At 37.8% G+C, this 10,000-nt stretch overlaps 1 long non-coding RNA gene across 5 annotated transcripts in view; it reads left to right on the forward strand.

Moving 5' to 3' along the window:
- LOC118763121 overlaps positions 1–10,000 on the forward strand; it is a 242,022-nt gene that overhangs the window by 129,184 nt on the left and 102,838 nt on the right. For all 5 annotated transcript variants that reach the window (XR_004998876.1, XR_004998878.1, XR_004998874.1 and 2 more), the window contains exon 4: positions 985–1,100. This is a non-coding gene — a long non-coding RNA (uncharacterized LOC118763121). The remainder of the gene's footprint in view (positions 1–984; positions 1,101–10,000) is intronic.

Genomic DNA, 10,000 nt, shown 5'->3' on the forward strand with positions numbered 1-10,000 from the left:
TTTGCAATTCTAAGGGGAGGGCAAGTCAAGAACATCAACCGAAGGGATAAAAGGCTAAGTTGATCACGGCGGGAGTTGAGGTCAGAACATGTGGGTCCAGAAGAAATGCAACTAACCATTTTGTCCAACATGCTAACAATTCTGTTAAATCACCTACATTTGTCCGTCCGCCCGTGTGTGTGTGTGTGTGTGTGTGTGTGTGTAAACGAAAGAAGGAGGCACTCGACGGGTTTCCTTGAGAACAGCTGGTAGGGCTCACAATTTTGAAGCCATAGAAAATAGTTACAATTTCTTTATGAAATATCTAGCATTTATTTTTGTCTCAGATTTTAGAAAATTTCAACTATTATAAGATTGAAGACAAAGTTTTTGTTATCTACAAAGATTTCATCACGGTTCCAGCCAAAGAAAACAAGTCCGCTTCTGCTCCTGAAAACAAATTTTTGCAACTATTTACAGCAATAGAAGATAGTTCTAGTCCAAAAAGCAGAAGAGAGATATAGCATTAGAAAATAGGGCCGTACATACATACACATCTTTAAGAAATAGTTCAAAACAACCAAACAAAGTCTATAAAATTGTCCATGAAAAAAGAAAAAAAGGATCAGCGTAGATGTAAGGCGATATTCTGTTGCAATCTTCTTTGCACGTACATAGTACAGTGCTTCTTAATTTTACAAATATTTTGTCAGCACAAGTTAGATGCAATACGATTGATGTATGTGGTATAGCCATTTTGGAAAGTAGAAATATCATGACTGTTAGCCATTGTTCAGTTCCAGTCGTCAGACTTAAAGTGGTGCATAGCGATATCTGATAAATTGGTTATGATGGACATTTTTGAGGGCTAATCTAGGTTGGTTGATGGAACGGGTAACTCGAGTAGCTGCCCAGGCGACATATACTTGGGGGTGCCAGATCATGTTTGAGGTCTTTGAAACAATATGGAAAAATAAAAATAGACACTTTATTTTTATATTTCAGGTTTTACTACTTGTGAAAATTGAGGAAAAAAACCCCCCAAAAAACCCCAAAGAAATATTTGCAAGGACGCTGAAATAGTTTGCCAGGGACGCCAGAACTCTAAGAACTAAATGATGGTAAGTTTTCTTTCTTTCTTACATTTTTTCTGAACAGTTTACTCTGAAGGTAAATAGCAAAGCACCAAAACAAGGCTTCAGATGAAACTTCTAGGAATAAACGGCTGTGTGTTATGAAAACATACAGTCGTTTATTCCTTGATCAATTATTTTGATTTAACTCTGGAACCAGTACTACACTTGGAATGATGATGATCACTATTAAGTTTCACTCAAATAACTCAGCAACATCAAAACCATTCTATGCTGCCAAGATTCCAAGATCTTTTTCAAGTTGAAATATTCAATTTACAGTATTATTTCTTTACTAAAAGAAATAAAACAGTGAAATTGAGGAGAAAAACAAATTAGAAAAAAACAAAACAAAACATTTAAATTAGGAGAAAATTCTTGGAATAAAACACATTTTACTAAATCAATAGCAACAACAAATTTAATTTTCTTCTTACAATTTAATTACTAATTTGTTTTCGTAAAAATTGCTGAATAGTTTTTAATATTTGCCTGATTTTGCAAAACATTTACATTGATAAATGATGGTTCTGCGCACTTACTGCTGGAATGAAAAGTTATCCATCTCCAAATAGTGAATCAGACAAAAATTATTTGTTTACCATTGTAATTTCATTTCTAAATGAAGGAGTACATTTGTACTGAGGATCACAAATATGTGTCATATACTCCGTTTGGATTTAGCTGTCTATAAGTTATACCCTCCTATCCTCCAATTTTCTGTAAAAGTTGATCAAAAATAACAATTCTTTAAATGACTAGGTCCTGCGTTGGCGTCTTGTGGTTGCTTTTGTCTCTCTCTCTCTCTCTCTCTCTCTCTCTCTCTCTCTCTCTCTCTCTCTCTCTCTCTCTCTCTCTCTCTCTTTTATTATTGTTCTTTCTTAGGTAGCGAACGGACAGGATCGTTAGAGCGTCGGAAAAAATTGGTGTGCGTTATTCATTCTGGCTCAAATTCCGCCGATGTCTTCTTTGCCTTCTATCTCTTCGAGGTCGATGAAATAAAGTATCAGTTAAGTTCTGGTCGATGATATTAGTTAACCCCTTTCTCTCAGAATTGGTGGCCTTGCTTCTAAATTAAAACAATTATTGTCCTCTTTGATAGTGGCAATGAAAACCATGAGTAACTGGCAACCAAATTACAAATGGTAAACAATCAGGTTATTGTGCCCTGCGATCCTTGTAAAAACTCGGGAAATACACGTACAAACTGACCTTATTAAACTTTATTGGGCGGCGAGTTAGCCCAAACGGGAAGAACCACGATAAATACCTTATACAATTTAGTTTCTTAACTTTTCATTCTCAGTTCAAATCACGTTCGACTTGGGTTTACAACACTTACTAAACATATGAAATAGGTACCAGTAAAATACTGAGTTACCTTTAATCAGCTATATAGTCCCAACTAAAAAGAAAGAAGAGGAAAAGAAGTCCGGGAACATGTATAATTTGGTCAATGTTCTGTGAGCAGAATTTCACAGACGGCAACTGTGTAGCTATTTGGCTATATGTCATGTACGTATTCGTGTTTATGCTTATAGTACAACACCAATTTAAAAAAAGTGTTGTACAAAACAAGAAAAAAAAGGATAAGGATAAAATATGTACCTTGTTAAAGTAAGTAATTTCGAGTCTTTAATGACTGTCAAAAAATAATTCTTTAAAAGTGTGGCTCCCTGGTTTAATGGCTGTTAATAATTAACAATGAAGAAACAAATATTTGTGTGTGCGCGTGCGCGCGCGTGTGTAGTGGGAAAGGGTTGAGTTAAGAGACGAACTACACGCAAGAGAACATTTAGTTTCTTCTCAGGCTCGACATGCCGGTAATACCGGTGATATACTGGTGTCGAATTACTCGACTACTTTAACTTTTGTCGGGAAATCTAGGAATGACCTAATTTTTAATCAAAAGGGAAACGAGCATTTCGAAAGTTTTGTGACTAACGTTGTAGAACAAGACAGAAATTCCCAACAAGTTGGGTCTGCTGCGACGAAGTTCCAATCGCAGTTTGGAAGCCACGAGAAATCATGAAAGCCATCACATCAGTTTCTCCCTTAAAAATTTAGGCCTTGTGCCTAATCATAAAGAAACGAACATTATGATAATTTTACTAGATAAGCTGGATAATTACCAGAATAAATGATTCTTCGCTTAGTCTACTCGCCGCCATAAATATGTTAGTTAATGTTTAATATGATAATCACCAGTAAATGCCAATAGTAGTAGTAGTAGTAGTAGTAGTAGTAGTAGTAGTGATAGTAGTAGTAATAGCAACAACAATAACAGCAGCCACACCAACACGGCAGGCATAATGATTACCACCACCACCACCAACAACAACAACAACAACAACTACAACAACAGAAATAAGGACATGAAGCACAACTGCAATAGACTACATCACTGTCATCAGATCACTATCACTACCACTACCAGCCAGAGGAGCAACCACCACTACCAGATCACCACCACCACTAAAACAGATCACCCCCACCACTACCATCGTCTCACCAGATCCATCTCCACCATTGGTAACAAACTCCGTCACTGTCATCACACTTCCACCACCACCACCGGCCGCAACTAATTATAACAACCTCAAAAGCTTGGTCACTCGATCCCCTGGTAAAATAAGCCATGTTCCTACAAATTGCATCTCATCATTTTGAAAAACACATTGTATATCGCAGTCATAAAGCTATGAAGACTGGAAGGTCACGGCTGGAATGTCTATGATCGAAAAATTGCTCAGTCGGGGACAACCTGGTACAAAACAACAGCAACAAAACTCCGCTGCCGCCTTCACCTCCAGCACTATGTTTAATAACAACATAAAGACACCCCCTCCTGCATCTACACCACCACCACCATCATCTTCAATAGCAACAACGTGAATTCTCCCACCGCCCTCATCAGTACCATCCTCACCAAAACCACCCCACCACCAACAATAACATAAAGACCCCTCCCCTCTTCCACCACCACCACCAATACCATCTGCACCAGCATCGTTATCATCATCACCAGTAGGAAGTAAAAGAGAACTACCGACACACAAAAATAGTGGGATTGGTCACGTGATTCGGTCGACTAGTAAACACCAACATCCGGTGTCGTTCCTCGTAAGCTGCACGTCTATCGCTATGTATCTAAATATTTTGTTTTCTTAATTCAGCCTGCTTATCTCGGTTTTCTTAACGTTCATTCACGCCCCCACCATGGCCTCTCAGAGAATTTTTTTTCTTCACTTCTATTTTCTTATCTACTTTTTCTTATTTAGCTAACTGCATGCACACACACACACACACACATACACACACACACACACACACACACACACACCACACACACACACACACACACACACACACACACACACATAATATAAAACACGTGCTTTTTATCACTCTACCTATCTGTTTTCTCCGTATGAAAAACTCTTGTACACATACATTCGTATGTGTATGAACTGCGGTATGAGTTTATGTGTGTGTGTGTGTGTGTGCGTGAAGAAGTAAGAAAAAGTAAGAGAATAGTGTGTATGTCATCTATCTATCTATCTATCTATCTATCTATCTATCTATCTATCTATCTATCTATCTATCTATCTGCCTATCTCACTGCCTATCTTTGTCTGTCTCAAAGAGAATCCATCTGCCAGTCTATCTGGCCTACCATTTCCTTTTACTCCCAGTCACCTGACTTTATCGTCTGAATATATTTTCATGGGTATGTATAACAACCTCCTACCCCTCCCTCTCTCTTAGTTCTTTCTCTTTCTCTCCCTCTCACACACACATGCACTATGTAAAGTTTTTTCAAACACTACATTCTGCACAAATAAATCTGATATAGAACCTCGAACACATACATACATACATACATACATACATACATACATACATACATACATACATACACACATGCATGCAGACACGCACACATACATACGTACCTAAATACATACATAAATACATACATACATACATACATACATACATACATACACTCGCGACAATCTGGACGGTGTGTAAAAGTTTAGAATTAACCAAAAAGAACAACTTACACGAACTTTACAGATGCAATCTGTAATTGGAATAGTGAAAATGTGCAAGATTTACTGAAAGTTCGATAAGTAGCTATTTTTGTCATTGTTATTCACATTCTAACGACAGTTTCTTAGAAACCAGTTCCCTGCTTTTTGGAAAAACATTAATGAATTTTTAAGAAACTGAGAGCATACATATATAATTGGTGCACTCGCGAATGTTATCAAACGTCTAGTGCCAATCTGGAAAAGGTAGGATTTACAGGCAAATGAAAACTAAATAAATAAATACAATAAATAAATAAAAGAGACTGGTTAGCTTGCACTTTACAAATGCAATTTGTAAATGGAACGGTAAAAATATGCAAAAATTTTCAACATGTGACACTTAATGCTGTTGTATTGCAAATTCCGGGATGAAGACATACATACAGATGTACATATATAGATGCAGGCGCACACACACGCATACGCTTGCGCGCATACACAAGCTCTCACGCGCACACAAGCACTTAAATACTAAAGAGACATGTTCACAATGCAGGTGCAAACCCTGAAAACTGTTTTGTTTTCACTTGAAACTCTATTAAGAACTTAAATAAATCTCGAAGAAAAGTATTCATTCACACAAATACATACATATACTTAACCCCACTTAAACGCGGATGTCCTGTTACAACAAACTATACTGTGGTAGGTACAATGGAAGAAAGTCTCATTGACTTTTAGTGTAAAATGTACTCTTGTTTATATCGCTAGCGGTCGAACGTCCATCATTGATAAAACCAAGGAAGGTCGAAATAACGTGATTTGGTGTCTCGATGCTGGAGATGTACATACACATATACACACACATATACATACATGCGTACATACATACATACATACATACATACATACATACATACATACATACATACATACATACATACATACACTTACGAGCAACCAGGATCATTTACACGCCACCATCCGAAACAAAATGTTGGGCTGTTTGTTGAATTGTTGTTGGTTTAAGATTACTTCCCCTAGTTATGTGTATCTTCTAGGTTCCACACACACACAGCACAGTATTGACGTTAACATTGTTTAGCCACATAGATCCACCCTAATCGGGTAAACCTATAATAAAATACGTCCAAACCGTAACCATCATATATTTTTGTATATTTCGATCTAGATTGTTCAATGTGTTATTTCTTTTGTAAAATTTTTTCTCAGAAAAGTATTTTGCTATTTTTTAGCAGTTATCACTTGTTTGTTTAGCCTCACATCAACCCAGATCAAAGGTTTTTCCAGTAGTGGGCTTCCTGTCATTATAGAAATATATAGACTACGCTGACTATTATGACCTTCTTTATTGGAAGCAAATATGGTGATTTCATGAGTACCTTTTTGCAGATTGGGCAAGCCTGTTGAGGAACCTACACTGGCTTGACGTTTATGGAATTGACGATATTGATGCTATCTGATTTGGCAGTGACGTAGCGTGGTTTCGGCAGCCCTGTGCGGTAGCCAAATTGGCCGCTTCCTTAAACGTAACAAACCTTCAACAAAATCAAAAGTGCATTTACCATAAACCGGTCACCGTTGCACATTTTGTACACCCACGCTACGTCACTGGGATTTGGGCATAAGATCAAAGTATTTGAAGGGTAGAGCTATTACTGATTTGCCAGATTCTAGTCCTAGACTACTATATATTGTATCAATAACGGAAGAATTGATTAACAATGTTGATCTTCGTTAGATTTGAACTTAAAACGTGAAAAACCTTTTTTTTTTCTTTGGCTTCTCGGTTTGTGAGCTAAAAAAATTGATTTCTAAAATGTGTGTATATGAGTGTGTGTGCGAGCGCGAGCGATGTGTGCTTCCTTGGAAATTTATTTTATTGATCTTCGAAAGGAGAAGCAATACGTACACTAGCAGGATTTGAACTCAGAATATAAAGAGGCATAACTGAGATGCAGATGCCTTTGGAAGGAGGTAGTAGGTAAAGAAGGGTGACTTGAAATCAAAGGCATAAGTGATTTTCTGTGCTGCGCAGGAACAGGCACTTAAGACAAATTATACCAAATGCAGGATTGACAATGCTGCAGAAAGTGTGTGGTGAGAAAGGTGAGACTGTATGGCGTATTATGCATGAAGCTGCTCTAAAAAATACAAAAAAAAAAAGAAAGACATGATAATGTAAAAATGATTCATTGAAAGTTGTGTGGCAAATATGAACTGGATAAAGTAAAGACGTGTTATGGGTAAACACCAGAAGGAGAATTACAATGTAACGACAGAGTGGAATATAAATGATCCAACATGATCATGAAATTGAACAAGGAAAGCTGGGCAGAGTGCTTGTGAATAAAGACGAGAGAAAAAAAAAGACCTGTTTAATCATAGATATTGCACGGTGATGACAGTATCGAAAAGAGAAACAGTAGATATGATTGATTTGAAATAGATAAAAAAACTGTGGCCACTGAAGAAGTTTAGTGTTGTACCTGATATTGTTAGAGCTCCGAGAACTATAATAACCAAGCTCACAAACTGGATTGAAAATATAGGAGTAAATGGGAAGATAGAGCAACAACAGAAAATAACATTGCTTAAAACAGCACGAATTTTCTGCAGAGACCTCGAAATCTGAATGAAGAATGTTAGCGTATGAGAATGTTTGTTAGTGTATGAAGAATGTTTGTTATGAGCTGCATTAAGCAGCACCACTAGCAGCAGCAGTAGCAGTAGCAGCAGCAGCAGCAACAACAACAACAACAGAAACAAGAATGGTTTCAAATTTTGGTACATGGCCAGCCATTTAAGGTGAGAGGTTAAGTCGATTACATCGTCCCCGGTGCTTGACTAGTACTAATTTTATCGACTCTGAAAGGATGAAAAGCGAAGTCGACTTCGGTGAAATTTGAACTCAGAACATAAAGACGGGCGAAATAACCGCTAAGTATTTTACTCGGCCGGCTAACGATTCTGCCAGTTCACCGCCTTACTACTACTACTACTACTACTACTACTACTACTACTACTACTGCTGCTGCTGCTGCTGCTGCTGCTGCTGCTGCTACTACTACTACTGCTGCTGCTGCTACTACTACTACTGCTGCTACTACTACTACTGATGATGATGATGATAATAAATGCCTTGATACAGTACCAAGCAGTGGCTCTCAATGTTTCTGATCTTAACTGATTGAAAGTGTTATCATGTATATTGTTTTGTCTTGGTATAAAAGATAGGCCACAACAAATATTGTGCCCAATACCACAGATTTGCTTGACCTCAGCCATCTCCCTTAGTAGTTAACGATATGTTCATCTCTGGTCAGAAGCAGGAATAGTGGGGGAGCATCATAGCCGTGTGTTGGGGGAATTCTTTGGGGTTTGAATAATTCACCTCTCGAAACATGGATGTTTCGTTTGTCATCCTTAAATTAACCTTATACAGTTACCTTTTGATCAAGATGGGCGACTCTATCTGAAGAAAATTCTAACTGGGCCACATCTGCAAGGTTATATGCTGTTTATCTTGATATGAGACCACCATGTCGCGCACATATGGTTGTGATGCACTCATATGGTTGTGTGCTTGAGTACCCTTATCAGACGGGTAGTCATGATGAGTATTGGCGATATTAATGGTCTCTGATTTGGAATTGACGTAGCGTGGTTTTGGCAGCCCTGTGCAGTAGCTAAATTGGCTGCTTCCTTAAACGTAGCGTACCTTGCACAATAGCAAAAATGCGTATATAATAAATCGGCTGCCATTGAGCACTCTGTACGTCAGTGTGATTTGGGGATAAGATCAGAGGTCTTCCTCACATCCGATGTCATTTTGTATCTTTACAAGTCCACAATTGACCCTTGTATGGAATACTCTTACCATATTTGGGTAGGTTCACCATCTTGTCACTTGCATCTCCTCGTCTAAGTTCAAAAACGTGTCTAATTTTTGCATCAACTCTGCAACCCTTGTTACATCGATATGATGTCGCTAGTCTTTTCTATCGTTATTACCACAGGAAGTGCTCTAATGAATTTTCTCTCATAATTTCAGGTTACTTTACTCAGCATCTTCATCTAAATGCTGTTGTACTTCCACGACAGGCGTAGCTTCTCTGCCAGACTTCTAGACTCTCTTGCACGTCATTGTTTTTCTCTTTCGTATGACCCAAACTCTTTCGATTCTAAAGTATATTAATTCCTCTCGTCTTAATTTCTCCTTCATCATAGAACCTTGCACTAAGTGGCTTCTCGCCTGGTTTCGGACTGTCTTATAATTATAAAAATAGGACGAGGCAAAAGAAATAGAAAAGACGGTAAAAAGCGATAAAAATATACAAAGTATGTGATAACGTTAGTGATACAGTTCTGATACAGGAGAAACTTCATCAAAGACGCCCACAGATCCAGGGTTACTCTGGCTACCAAAGGCACGAGCCCTTTCCCAACTGTTGTTCTCTAATCTATCGGGGCATGCTTATTGTAGGGCCATTCATTCTAATCAATTTTTCCACAGTTTCTTTTCTTTTCACAAATTCACTGGGATGAAGCATCTCCCTCTCAACTCTCATTTTTCTTTCGAAGTGGAGCTTAGAAAAGTCGTTGAGGGCTTTACTGAAGACGTGTCATCCAATAATGATTTCTTTTATTTGCTACTAGAGCGACGGATGAGAGAGACAATGTAAAGTCAGACAGAGCGTTGGAGTTTACATAGAATAAAATGATATAAAATATGTGAAAGGTATACACAGTATACGGTAAAAATAAAAGAAAGAAGTATGCATAGTATACACCCGTAAAAAGAAAAGAAATTGTGATACTGATGTTTCA

The sequence above is a fragment of the Octopus sinensis genome, linkage group LG4 (assembly GCF_006345805.1).
Source record: "Octopus sinensis linkage group LG4, ASM634580v1, whole genome shotgun sequence".
NCBI classification, from domain to species: Eukaryota; Metazoa; Mollusca; class Cephalopoda; order Octopoda; family Octopodidae; genus Octopus; species Octopus sinensis.